Consider the following 14,716-nt stretch of genomic DNA (forward strand, 5'->3'; position numbering starts at 1 on the left):
ATGCTAAAGAGCACAGATGATACTACAGGTCTTCCGTTAGATCCATGCAGACAAATTGGGCAAGGAGAACGTACAAACCAATTCTTTGGAGAACTACTGCAGCAGCCCCTTTTTAGGTCACAACTTATGATAAATGACTCCTTTGAGAAAATTGAAATCAAGGGCAGGTGAGGTGTAGCGATTGTTTCCTGTGTTTTTACATACTCATGCATATGTGATTTGGTGGTTCAAAACTGTCAGTCCCCTTAAGGCCATTGAGGTAAAATGTGCACTGCCCCTTTGCACTGGGTAACCACTGAGCCACAAATTATCTCGTCTCCGTTTCACCTGGAACAATTTCTACTAAATTAACATATTAGTAGTAAATAAAATAAATAAAAAGACAGGATACACATTTCACCGCTGTCAAAAGAGTTAACCATCTCCTTTGTCAACTTTGCATATGGATTATAACATTTTTAAGGGAAAATATGGACACTAAAATATGTCGACATACCATAATCAGGTGTGGGGTTGAAGAAGCACAGAGGTGGCAAATTGACTTTAATCACTTCTAAAACATACCGTATTTTCGGCACACCTTCAATGAATGGCATATTTTAAAACTTTGTTCATATATAAGGCGCACCGCATTATAAGAAGAACCGCATTATAAGGCGCATAGAATAGATGCTACAGTAGAGGCTGGGGTTACGTTATGCATCCATTAGATCATGGGTGTCAAACTCTGGCCCGTGTAATTTAATTTGGCCCTTGAGGCAATATCAAATTAACATTAGAGCTGGCCCGCCGGTATTATACAGCGGCGGTGCCGCTGTGACACCGCATTCACCGCTAATACTCATACTTGCCGATTTTCCCGGGAGACTCACGAATTTCAGTGCCCCTCCCGAAAATCTCCCGGGGCAACCATTCTACCGAATTTCTCCCGATTTCTACCCGGACAACAATATTGGGAGCGTGCCTTAAAGGCACTGCCTTTAGCGTCCTCTGCAACCTGTCATCACGTCCGCTTTTCCTCCAGCATGCCGGCCCAGTCCCATAATATATGCGGCTTTTACACACACACAAGTGAATGCAAGGCATATTTGATCAACAGGCATACAGGTCACACTGAGGGTGGCCGTATAAACAACTTTAACACTGTTACAAATATGCGCCACACTGTGAACCCACACCAAACAAGAATGACAAACACATTTTGGGAGAACATCCGCACCGTAACACAACATAAACACAACAGAACAAATACCCAGAACTTGCAGCACTAACTCTTCCGTGACGCTACAATAAACACCCCCCGCTACCACCAAATGTTGATATTTACCTCAGAAGGCTGCAAATAGAAAAGAGGCATTACATTCTTTATTTAAATTTTATTTAATATATCATTGATGTTTTTTCGTTTGTTTTTTGAAAGTTGATTTTGCACTATTAAGTTATATAAGCGATGCTTGTTCCATATTCCGTGTTAAAGCAAATCAGTGTAGCAAACTGAGCATTAATTAACGTTTTATTCATGCACTTTCTTCAAGGCTTGAATGTTTGATTCATTCATTATTTTAATTTCAAATGTATTATTAGCCTGTGGAAAAAGTTTATTTTGATATTTTCCTCAGAAGGCTGCAAATAGAAAAGAGGCATTTAATTTTTATTTAAATTGCATTTGATATGCCATTGATATTTTTCAATTATTATTATTATTGTTATTATTTGAAACTCGATTTTACATGTCACTATAAAGTTATATAAGCCTTGCATGTTCAATATTCAATGCAAAACGTGTTTCGGTCCCTATTAAAAGGTTAATTTGTTTAACCTTGGCCCGCGGCTTTGTTCATTTTTAAATTTTGGTCCACTCTGTATTTGAGTTTGACACCCCTGCATTAGATGGAGCTGCGCTAAAGGGAATGTCAACAAAACAGTCAGATAGGTGAGTCAAACTTTATTAATAGATTACAAACCAGCGTTCTGACAACTCTGTTCACTTCCAAAATGAATAAACAGCTGTTTTGATATTTTCCCCGAGGTAAAGTCAGTGACGTGGTGTTTTGTTTATCTTTTAACAACAGCAAGGTATAACATGTAGTGCAACATTTATATCACATAGTGGAGGGGAACTTTTCCCTGATTCAATAAACACGTAAAAAACAGTGATACTGTTACGGTAAATCAAACGTTAGTGCAATCACAACATAGTAACACTAGAAATAGTGCAGAACAATAACAACATCAATAACTCAACGTTGCTCAAACGTTAATGTCACACAACACAACACACAAAATAAACATGTAAAGCTCACTTTATGAAGTTATTCCTCATCCACGAATCCCTCAAATTCTTCTTCTTCAGTGTCCGAAATAAACAGTTGGGCGAATACGGCATCCGTCTCGTCGAAGTCGTCATTAATGGAGTCAGTGTTGCTGCTGCTCTATCCCCGTGTTCTACTGCGTGACTGATCGTCTTAAGTTTAAACTCTGCGTCGTAAGCGTGTCTCTTAATAGGAGCCATTTTAGGGTCTTTACATAAACAAACAAATGGAAATGAAATGGCACGCCTCACACAGTCATATATCCCAGCATGCACCGCGCGCATTTTCTTCTTCTACGGGGGAAAATGAAGTCGGCGGCTGCTTACCGTAGTTGCGATTGATTGATTGATTGAAACTTTTACCTGTTGGAGGCTCAATATTGGTCCATATATAAGGCGCACCGGATTATAAGGCGCACTGTCAGCTTTTGACAAAATTGGAGGTTTTTAGGTACGCCTTATAGTGCGGAAAATACGGTAATCTTTTCACCAGTGACTGTTTTCGGCTCCTTCCTCCAGCATTTACTTTCACGCCTGTCTGCTTTACCAAAGAATTGTGTTTGTCACCTCTCAATGACGTATACTGTAGTTCAGACAAACGTGACCTAAACGTTCACATATCCAGGGTAGGATTTCTTCTTTTTTTAAAAAGGGAATTCAAAAAAATATAATCTGAATTGACCTGTAGTATGAAAATAGCCGAAGAATCCCACTCGTTGCTCTTAGTCTCTGTGCTTTATTTTATTCAGTATGAAAGCAAAATAATCACCATGGAGTCAAAGAAAATTGCGTGTGCCAGAACTTTGATAATGAAGGTGCAAAACACTAATGAATTCATGACAGAACTCGAAGCTAAATACGAAAGTAGCTTTGCGTGGCTCTCCCCTCTTCAATAAAGATAAAAGTCATGTAACAATTAAAGCTGTCTGATAATATCTCTCAATTGATGCTATTTGTCGATATTGGCCTAAAAATGTGATATCAGATAACGGTATCAGCTTTTCTGCCGATAATCAAATAGAATTATATATTAAACTGAACTAAACCAACAAAAACAAAAACGACAAACATATTAACATATGGTGCAACATTAGCACAATAAACATGACATATATACATATATTCCATCCATCCATCCATTTTCTACCACTTGTCCCTTGCAAAGGTATAAAATAATAAAGAGAGCTACAAATATACAACTCATTTGTCACTTGAGAGGGGAAATTATAAACTTTAATTAAAATTTCTAAAGTGTTAATAGTTTTTTAGTGTCCAGTTTGCTAAGCAGATATCTGTCAATTTCAATAATATATTATTTTATTTGAGGTGTTCTTTCTGATCATTTGTCTTTGTGGACAATGTACAATGTAACATGTAACAAATTAGTTTATTATATGTATACTGCATATTAGAGTTGTCCCGATACCAAAATGTAATTCGATACTGTGATACTTTTCAAAATAAAGGGGACCACAATAAATTTAATTATTGACTTTATGTCAACAGAAAATCACATGATACATTAAACATACATTTATTATTGCAATTAAAGAACAACTCTGGCATTAAATAACATAGTGATCATACAAGACAACTTCTGTTTTAGTAGTCAGTAAGCAATCAAAGGTTCCCAATTTGCCTGCTGACGTATGCAGTATCATATTATGTAATTTCCCATTCTAATATTTTGTCAAAATTATGAGGGACAAGCGATAGAAAACGGATTATTAATCTACTTGCTCATTTACTGTTAATATCTGCTTACTTTCTGTTAACATGTTCTATCTACACTTATTTTAAAATGTAATATTCCCCTATTCCTCTGTTGTTTGGATACTACAAATGTTGGCATCAATCCAATACCAAGTAATTACAGGGTCATACATTGGTAATAATTAAAGTTATGTTGTGCCCAAAGACGTGTTTCCTGGGTTTCTAAACAATAAAAAAAAAAAAAAAGATTTTGTGATAATAAAAAATATTGATGTAATCATTGTAGTATTGACTAGATACGGCACTTGTACTTGGCACCGTTACAGTTTATGTCTATTTAGATCCACCCATGGCATTTCTTTACATTCAGGAGAACTAGATTGCTGTTAGCGGTTAGCTGTTGTATCTTCCTACTGTGTGTAGTGAAGCATGTTTAGCTGTTCCTCGTTCTACAGGGAGGATACATGACGTTGTTTATTTTTCGCCACGGAGGCAAAGATTAGTGGTTTAGAAGTAGCTTCAGTGTTTATAGCGCCACCTTTATCGTAAGTTTTGAAGTAAAAAAATGCGTCCGACAGTGCACCGTATTATTCGTAAAAAAAACAAAAGTACCTGCATTTTTAAGAGTATCACAGTATCGTTTTTAATTCATCAGTACCGCGGTAATTTATTAGTATGTATATATCGTACAATTCTACTGTTTACTAGGGCTGGAAATCTTTGGGCACCAGACGATTTGATTCGATTCTTTGGACTAACGACTCGATTCAGAATTGATTCTTGATTTAAACCGAATCTCAATTTAAAATCAATACTTTTTAAATAACATAGGGAGCCAATTTTATGATTTACATCATTCCTCCATAAAATAGACAAACAGCTATGATACAATTGTATATTACTTAAAAAAAAAAAACTTGTTTTGTTTAACAAAATACTACCCGAACATTTATTAAAGTCAAAAACAAATAAGATAACAAGAGAAGTATCTAACACTTCTCTTTTCTAAAGTAAATATGTACAGCATCTACATTAACATGTAATGATAGGATCCGCCTGATTGGCTGGTCAGGACAGATAAAAAAAATTTAAAAAAATAAAAAATTAGGACATTTTTATTTATTTTTTTAATCAATGAAAAATCGCTGCAAATAAAAATTGTGATTTAATCAAAGATCTTTTTTTTTGACAGCCCTACTGCATATACTACATACACAGTTGCTGCTAGTATGTCCGTGTATGTTCACTATGAGAAATTGTTTCTGAATTTGCCTTTTGGATTATAAAACAATTTGCAATAACTGAAAGATGCTGGCTACGTGAGGGGGTGAGTAAAGTGCCTTCCTCCAATCTCCAATCACCCTCAGCACACCTCAGTCACTCAGAGTCACACGCAGTGTTTATGCAGCAAAATAACAAAAAGACTGGCAGAACAAAAAAAAACTACCCAGTTCAAATAGAGACAAGAGAGAACACAATTGAGGCAAAAAAAAAGGACAAAATACAGCGTGGAAGAACATTTTTATCCTGCGTCACGTCACAGTACATCTATGTCCAAACAAAATCACAACACCTGAAATCTACAAATGATCATTTAAGAATAAATAAATAAACATGCTAAATTGTCGTATTTCTAACACTATTTTATATTGATATAATATAAGGTGGCGACTTGTCCAGGGTATACCCCGCCTTCCGCCTGAATGCAGCTGAGATAGGCTCCAGCACCCCCCGCAACCCCAAAAAGGACAAGCGGTAGAAAATGGATGGATGGATGGTATAATTTCTTTGTTTCAGACATGCTTAAAAGCTTGTACATCGTGTAATTACAGTTGCACAATGTTTAACATGAAAGAGTAGGAACAAACAAAGCTTATATTTAATCCTACCCCTTCTTCATGGGTAGTACCGATAATTCATTTACACTATAACTTTCACATGTTTACATTTAGTTCACTTCCTCTGTAAAATAAAAATAGGAATAAGTTGAAAAATGTGTAGTAAATAATAATTTCAATGACGCCCCAGTGCCCCGTGACCCCAAGAGGGACAAGCAGTAGAGAATGGATGGATGGATGTATTAGTAGGCCTACAAAGTTTGATACTTTGTCTTTTACTTTGTTCTCATAAAAATGTTACAAATTGAAAAGTACAGCTGTAAAAAATTGGTATGACAAAATCCAAAACCAGTGAATTGGCACGTTGTGTAATTCGTAAATAAAAACAGAATACAATGATTTGCAAATCCTTTTCTACTTATATTCAATTAAATAGACTGCAAAGACAAGATATTTTATGTTCAAACTGAGAAACTTGTTTTTTTTTTGCAAATAATCATTAACTTAGAATTTAATGGCAGCAACACATTGCATAAAGTTGGCACAGGGGCATTTTTACCACTGTGTTACATGGCCTTTCCTTTTAACAACACTCAGTAAATGTTTGAGAACTGAGGAGATTTTTGAAGCTTTTCAAGTGGAATTATTTGCCATTCTTGCTTGATGTACAGCTTAAGTTGTTTAACAATACGGGCGCGGTCTCTGTTGTAGTATTTTGGGCTTCATATTGCGCCACACATTTTCAATGGGAGACAGGTCTGGACTACAGGCAGGCCAGTCTAGTACCCGCACTCTTTTACTATGAAGCCACGCTGTTGTAGTACGTGGCATGGCATTGTCTTGCTGAAATAAGCAGGGGCGTCCATGATAACGTTGCTTGGATGGCAACATATGTTGCTCCAAAACATGTGTGTACCTTTCAGCATTAAAGGTGCCTTCACAGATGTGTAAGTTACCCATGCCTTGGGCACTAATACACCCCCATACCATCACAGATGCTGTATTTTGAACTTTGCGCCGATAACAATCCGGTTGGTTCTTTTCCTCTTTGGTCCGGAGGACACGACGTCCACAGTTTACAAAAACAATATCAAATGTGGACTCGTCATACCACAGAACACTTTTCCACTTTGTATCAGTCCATCTTAGATGAGCTCGGGCCCAGCGAAGCCGGCGCCATTTCTGGGTGTTGTTGATAAATGGCTTTCGCTTTGCATAGTAGAGTTTTAACTTGCATTTACAGATGTAGCGACGAACTGTAGCTACTGACAGTGGTTTTCTGAAGTGTTCCAGAGCCCATGTGGTGATATCCTTTACACACTGATGTCGGTTTTTGACGCAGTTCCCCCCGAGAGATCAAAGGTCACGGGCATTCAATGTTACGTGCAGTGATTTCTCCAGATTCGCAGAACCTTTTGATGATATTATGGACCGTAGATGGTGAAATCCCTAGATTCCTTGCAATAGCTGGTTGAGAAATGTTGTTCTTAAACTGTTGAACAATTTGCTCACGCATTTGTTCACAAAGTGGTGACCCTCGCCCCATCCTTGTTTGTGAATGACTGAGCATTTTATGAAAGCTGCTTTTATACCGAAACATGGCACCTACCTGTTCCCAATTAGCTTGTTCACCAGTGGGATGTTCCAAATAAGCGTTTGATGAGCATTCCTCAACTTTCTCAGTCTTTTTTGCCACTTGTGCCAGCTTTTTTGAAACATGTTGCAGGCATCAAATTCCAAATGAGCTAATATTTGAGAAAGTTTCTCAGTTCGAACGTTAAGTATTATGTATTTGCAGTCCATCAAATTGAATATAGGTTGAAAAGGATTTGCAAATCATTGTATTCTGTTTTTATTTACGATTTACACAACGTGCCAACTGCACAGATTTTGGCCTTTGTATATTAATAAAAAATAAATATCCATCCATCCATCTTATTCGAAGTCGGGTCGCGGGCGCAGCAGCCTAAGCAGAGAAGCCCAGACTTCCCTCGCCCAAGCTACTTTGTCCAGCTCTGCCCAGAGATCCCGAGGCGTTCCCAGGCCAGCTGGGAGACGTAGCCTCTCCACCGTGTTCTGGTTCTTCCCTGTGGTGTCCTACAGGTCGGACGCGCCCTAAAGACCTCCCCAGCGAGGCGTTCGGAGGGCATTCTGACCAGATGCCCGAACAACCTCATCTGGCTCCTCTCGGTGTGGAGGAGAAGCGGCATACATACCCATCCAACTGTCAATCTCACGATCCACTCTTCCTTCTCTCGTGAACAAGACCCCGAGGTACTTGAACTCCTCCACTTGGGGCAGGATCTCCTCCCCAACCCGAAGATTCTCACCCTTTTAATATTTTTTATATATATATATATATATATACCGGTATATATATATATACACATATATATATACATATATCCATCCATCCATCCATCTTATCCGAAGTCGGGTCGCGGGCGCAGCAGCCTAAGCAGAGAAAATATGCACCTGGGGATAGGTTGATTGGAAACACTAAATTGGCCCTAGTGTGTGAATGTGAGTGTGAATGTTGTCTGTTTATCTGTGTAGGCCCTGCGATGAGGTGGCGACCTGTCCAGGGTGTACACTGCCTTCCGCCCGATTGTAGCTGAGATAGGCTCCAGCGAACCCGAAGGGAATAAGCTGTAGAATATGGATGGATGGTATGTATATATGTACATATATATATGTAAATATGTATATATGTATATATATATATGTGTAAGTGTGTATATTTGTGTGTATATATATATGTGTATGTGTGTTTATATGAATATGTGTGTATATATGTATATATGTATGTATATATGTGTATATATATGAAATAATTGCCTATCCGCGCATCTCTAGTATGTATATATATATATGTATATATATATATAGATATATATATATACAGACACAAATATATATATATATATACATATATCAGTGTTTCCCACACATTCATTTATTTGTGGCGGCCCGCCACGAAAGACTTACGTCCGCCACAAATGGATTTTTCGGCTTTTGACTCGCTCGACCGCTCATAAAAGCAATGGGACTGTCTGTGAATTTTGCTTGTAGTTACACCTCCGGTGCAGTAGGTGGCGGTAGCCTACTATGCATTGTAACTCCGGCAATAGCACTTAATTCACCTGGTGGGCCAGAAGAAGAAGAAGAAGAAGAAGAAGAGGGACGGACGGGATCAAAATATTCGCCGGCTACTTTTCATAATGATGGCGCTTCCTACGTTTCTACCTCAAACGTCCAAAAGCTGCTGAAAGCCTTGATCCAGGATGCCATGGGGAAAAAAACTTAAATGGTGCCTTTTGGCGATAGTTAGCAGCTTGGTGGCTCATAGCCGGCTAGCTAACGCTTGCTAGCGTGGTAGCATTGCTTCATTTTTACAGGTGTTATAGGTAGATAGTAGTGATGGGTCCGGCAACACCGATGCATCGGCGCATGCGTCGAGCTCATAGAGCGAAACCCTGTGTCGGTGCGCGTACGGCTTTTAGAAAGTCACGTGACCGATCATGAGCTGTTTTGGTCACGTGACCGATACGCGAACTGTGTCGCACTGACGCCTCCTCTGTGCCCTGAGAGCGGCTCTTTTCTACAGCCGGAGAAATAATAACTAAGAAGAGAAAGCGTCTGAAATTGAATACGTTGGAAAAACTGTTTTTTTTTTTAAATAAAAATGTGTAAAAATAAATAAATAATAATGTCCATGTCCACAAGCATCCTCATTCACAACACGTTCTCTTAGATTTCCATGTTATGATATATGTTAACATTATTTATTGACTGTATCTAAAAAAGACAAAAAATATATTTTTATTTAAATGAAGTTATGAAATAATCCTAAATGAAATACAATGACTTGGTTTATATTATTGTATATACTAGGTCAGTGGTTCTCAACCTTTTTTCAGCAATGTACCCCCTGTGAATTTTTTTTAATTCAAGTACCCCCTAATCAGAGCAAAGCATTTTTGGTTGAAAAAAAAAAAGATGAAGTAAAATACAGCACTATGTCATCAGTTTCTGATTTATTAAATTGTATAACAGTGCAAAATATTGCTCATTTGTAGTGGTCTTTCTTGAACTATTTGGAAAAAAAGATATAAAAATAGCTAAAAACTTGTTGAAAAATAAACAAGTGATTCAATTATAAATAAAGATTTCTACACCTAGAAGTAATAATCAACTTAAAGTGCCCTCTGGGGATTGTATTAGAGCTCCATCTGGATTCATGAACTTAATTCTAAACATTTCTTCACAAAAAAAAAAATCTTTAACATCAATATTTATGGAACATGTCCACAAAAAAATCTAGCTGTCAACACTGAATATTGCATTGTTGCATTTCTTTTCACAGTTCTTTTTGACAGACATTTTAGTGACAAACCTGAGCTTGTGCTTCACGGAGTTTATGAACTTACATTCATATTTTGTTGAAGTATTATTCAATAAATATATTTATAAAGGATTTTTGAATTGTTGCTATTTTTAGAATATTTTTAAAAAATCTCACGTACCCCTTGGCATACCTTCAAGTACCCCCAGGGGTACGCGTACCCCCATTTGAGAACCAGGTCATAAAATCAGTGTCAGTTGAGTCGGTCCATAGGTTGCCTGTAGGGATTTTTAATGTCCAGCAGATGTCAGTATTTAGTGACACAGTATCGACACAGTATCAATACAGTTTTGCAATGTGTCGAAACGCTTCATGAGGCCTCATCAACCCATCACTAGTAGATAGGTTATAGCTGCATCGCTCGCGGCTCGTCATATATTTAACGTTAATCTGCGTTTTCACCAAGCGTTTCACTGACGGTGAGCAGCCTGACGCTGCTTCATTAACACCGCCGCTGTTTGACTCGGGGGCCGGGCAGACGCACGTAGTAACAGTCACGTGTTTTCATAACGACGAGCTAACGTGTCCAGGTTATAACCCTGTTGTCAATAAACACACATGGACTGAAGCTAAATTGTCCACTGCAGCATGTGAATGCAATGAAAAGAATAAAATCTGAGCCAACCAGCTGTTAAAATGTTGTCCAGGTTAATGTTTTGGCCATTAAAGGCCCTTCATTTCAAGATTTCAACTGTGATGGGGCTTTAAACAGGTGGCTGACCTGTTCAGATGAGTGTAACTGCTACTGGTCAAATAATGTGAAATAGCATTTAATTTTATATGTATGCAATGCCATTTAAATGTAATTATAGATAATAATAATAATAATAATAATAAATACTGTGTAGTGTTGTAAATAGTCAAAGGGAAGAATTTTAGTAAGACATAAGCCATGAGCACTACACAGCCAGAAAAAAACCTAGGCAGGACAAGTAAAAATATTGGGGCAAGTAGATTTGAGAAGTCAGGCAAGTAGAAAAAAACCTTAACGTTGAACCTTGCATGTGTTGAGCTGCTGCCGCTTAAGGTTAGACGGCACTGTACATAGAGCGGTTCTGCTCGTTAGTAATAAATTCTAATGTTGGATGTTCACTCCTTCACACAGATGAGTATAGAAAAATATTTTCAATGGCCGAAAAGGGCTCGACTTGGAGAGGAGGTAGGCCTACAGTCCGGACCACAGGTGTGACCAGTTCAGCAGCAGCAGGAGGAGGAGGAGGAGGAGGAGGTTGACTGACTGTGGCAGGACACCTCTGCCTCTGTTTCACTTCATGTTGCTGGTAAATAATATGGTTGTAGTAGTAGGCTAAAGTTAAATTATTTAGTATTCACTAATTAAAGGGGCAGAGCTTTAAGAGACATTTTAGCTTTTATATTTTATAAGATATATTTTTTGTAAGAACCACAATTAATGAATATATTTCAGTGAATCACTAATTGTTCAAATCTGTATATAAATATGTACATAAAATGTTGTAATTATATTCCAACTCAGCGTTCTTCTTGGTCACCAACAGAGTGGACCGACACCAGCAGATGACATGGCACCCCAAACCATCACTGATGGTGGAAACTTTACACTAGACTTCAGGCAACGTGGATCCTGTGCCTCTCCTGTCTTCCTCCAGACTCTGGGACCTCGATTTCCAAAGGAAATGCAAAAGTTGCATGGTTGGGTGATGGTTTGGGGTGCCATGTCATCTGCTGGTGTCGGTCCACTCTGTTTCCTGAGATCCAGGGTCAACGCAGCCGTCTACCAGCAAGTTTTAGAGCACTTCATGCTTCCTGCTGCTGACCTGCTCTATGGAGATGGAGATTTCAAGTTCCAACAGGACTTGGCGCCTGCACACAGCGCAAAATCTACCCGTGCCTGGTTTACGGACCATGGTATTTCTGTTCTAAATTGGCCCGCCAACTCCCCTGACCTTAGCCCCATAGAAAATCTGTGGGGTATTGTGAAAAGGAAGATGCAGAATGCCAGACCCAAAAACGCAGAAGAGTTGAAGGCCACTATCAGAGCAACCTGGGCTCTCATAACACCTGAGCAGTGCCAGAAACTCATCGACTCCATGCCACGCCGCATTAACGCAGTAATTGAGGCAAAAGGAGCTCCAACCAAGTATTGAGTATTGTACATGCTCATATTTTTCATTTTCATACTTTTCAGTTGGCCAACATTTCTAAAAATCCCTTTTTTGTATTAGCCTTAAGTAATATTCTAATTTTGTGACACACAGAATTTTGGATTTTCATTTGTTGCCACTTCAAATCATCAAAATTAAATGAAATAAACATTTGAATGCATCAGTCTGTGTGCAATGAATAAATATAATGTACAAGTTACACCTTTTGAATGCAATTACTGAAATAAATCAAGTTTTTCAAAATATTCTAATTTACTGGCTTTTACCTGTATATATATATATATATATATATATATATATATACACACATATATATATATACACATATATATATATATACACACACATATATATATATATATATATATATATATATACACACACATATATATATACACATATATATATACACACACATATATATATATATATATATATATATATATATATATATATATATATATATATATATATATATATATATATATATATATATATATATATATATATATATATGAAGTGTGAAGTGAATTATATTTATATAGCGCTTTTTCTCTAGTGACTCAAAGCGCTTTACATAGTGAAACCCAATATCTAAGTTACATTTAAACCAGTGTGGGTGGCACTTGGAGCAGGTGGGTAAAACGTCTTGCCCAAGGACACAACGGCAGTGACTAGGATGGCGGAAGCGGGGATCGACCTGGAACCCTCAAGTTGCTGGCACAGCCACTCTACCAACTGAGCTATACCGCCCCATACAGTATATAGATAATAATAATAATAATACCTGGGATTTATATAGCGCTTTTCTAAGTACCCAAAGTCGCTTTACATGTAGAACCCATCATTCATTCACACCTGGTGGTGGTAAGCTACTTTCATAGCCACAGCTGCCCTGGGGTAGACTGACGGAAGCGTGGCTGCAATTTGCGCCAACGGCCCCTCCGACCACCACCTATCATTCATCATTCAATTCACCGGTGTGAGTGGCACCGGGGGCAAAGGGTGAAGTGTCCCGCCCAAGGACACAACGGCAGCGATTTTTGGATGGTAACAAATGTCTGAGCAAATTGTTGAACAGTTTAAGAAAAACCTTTCTCAACCAACTATTGCAAGGAATTTAGGGATTTCACCATCTACGGTCCATAATGTCATCAAAAGGTTCAGAGAATCTGGAGAAATCACTGCACGTAAGCAGCTAAGCCCGTAACCTTCGATCCCTCAGGCTGTACTGCATCAACAAGCGACATCAGTGTGTAAAGGATATCACCACATGGGCTCAGGAACACTTCAGAAAACCACTGTCAGTAACTACAGTTGGTCGCTACATCTGTAAGTGCAAGTTAAAACTCTCCTATGTAAGGCGAAAACCGTTTATCAACAACACCCAGAAACACCGTCGGCTTCGCTGGGCCTGAGCTCATCTAAGATGGACTGATACAAAGTGGAAAAGTGTTCTGTGGTCTGACGAGTCCACATTTCAAATTGTTTTTGGAAACTGTGGACGTCGTGTCCTCCGGACCAAAGAGGAAAAGAACCATCCGGATTGTTATCGGTGTAAAGTTGAAAAGCCAGTATCTGTGATGGTATGGGGGTGTATTAGATTAGATGTACAAACCCCGTTTCCATATGAGTTGGGAAATTTTGTTAGATGTAAATATAAACGGAATACAATGATTTGCAAATCACTTTCAACCCATATTCAGTTGAATATGCTACAAAGACAACACATTTGATGTTAAAACTGATAAACATTTTTTTTTTGCAAATAATCATTATCTTTAGAATTTGATGCCAGCAACACGTGACAAAGAAGTTGGGAAAGGTGGCAATAAATACTGATTAAGTTGAGGAATGCTCATCAAACACTTATTTGGAACATCCCACAGGTGAACAGGCAAATTGGGAACAGGTGGGTGCCATGATTGGGTATAAAAGTAGATTCCATGAAATGCTCAGTCATTCACAAACAAGGATGGGGCGAGGGTCACCACACTGTCAACAAATGTCTGAGCAAATTGTTGAACAGTTTAAGAAAAACCTTTCTCAACCAACTATTGCAAGGAATTTAGGGATTTCACCATCTACGGTCCGTAATGTCATCAAAAGGTTCAGAGAATCTGGAGAAATCACTGCACGTAAGCAGCTAAGCCTGTAACCTTCGATACTTCAGGCTGTACTGCATCAACAAGCGACATCAGTGTGTAAAGGATATCACCACATGGGCTCAGGAACACTTCAGAAAACCACTGTCAGTAACTACAGTTGGTCGCTACATCTGTAAGTGCAAGTTAAAACTCTCCTA

At 38.2% G+C, this 14,716-nt stretch overlaps 1 protein-coding gene across 7 annotated transcripts in view; it reads right to left on the reverse strand.

The window, feature by feature from the left end:
- Positions 1-14,716, reverse strand: part of msi2b (musashi RNA-binding protein 2b) — a 626,013-nt gene that overhangs the window by 571,877 nt on the left and 39,420 nt on the right. The window lies entirely within an intron of this gene.

This window comes from Nerophis lumbriciformis, linkage group LG09 (assembly GCF_033978685.3).
Source record: "Nerophis lumbriciformis linkage group LG09, RoL_Nlum_v2.1, whole genome shotgun sequence".
Taxonomy (NCBI): domain Eukaryota; kingdom Metazoa; phylum Chordata; class Actinopteri; order Syngnathiformes; family Syngnathidae; genus Nerophis; species Nerophis lumbriciformis.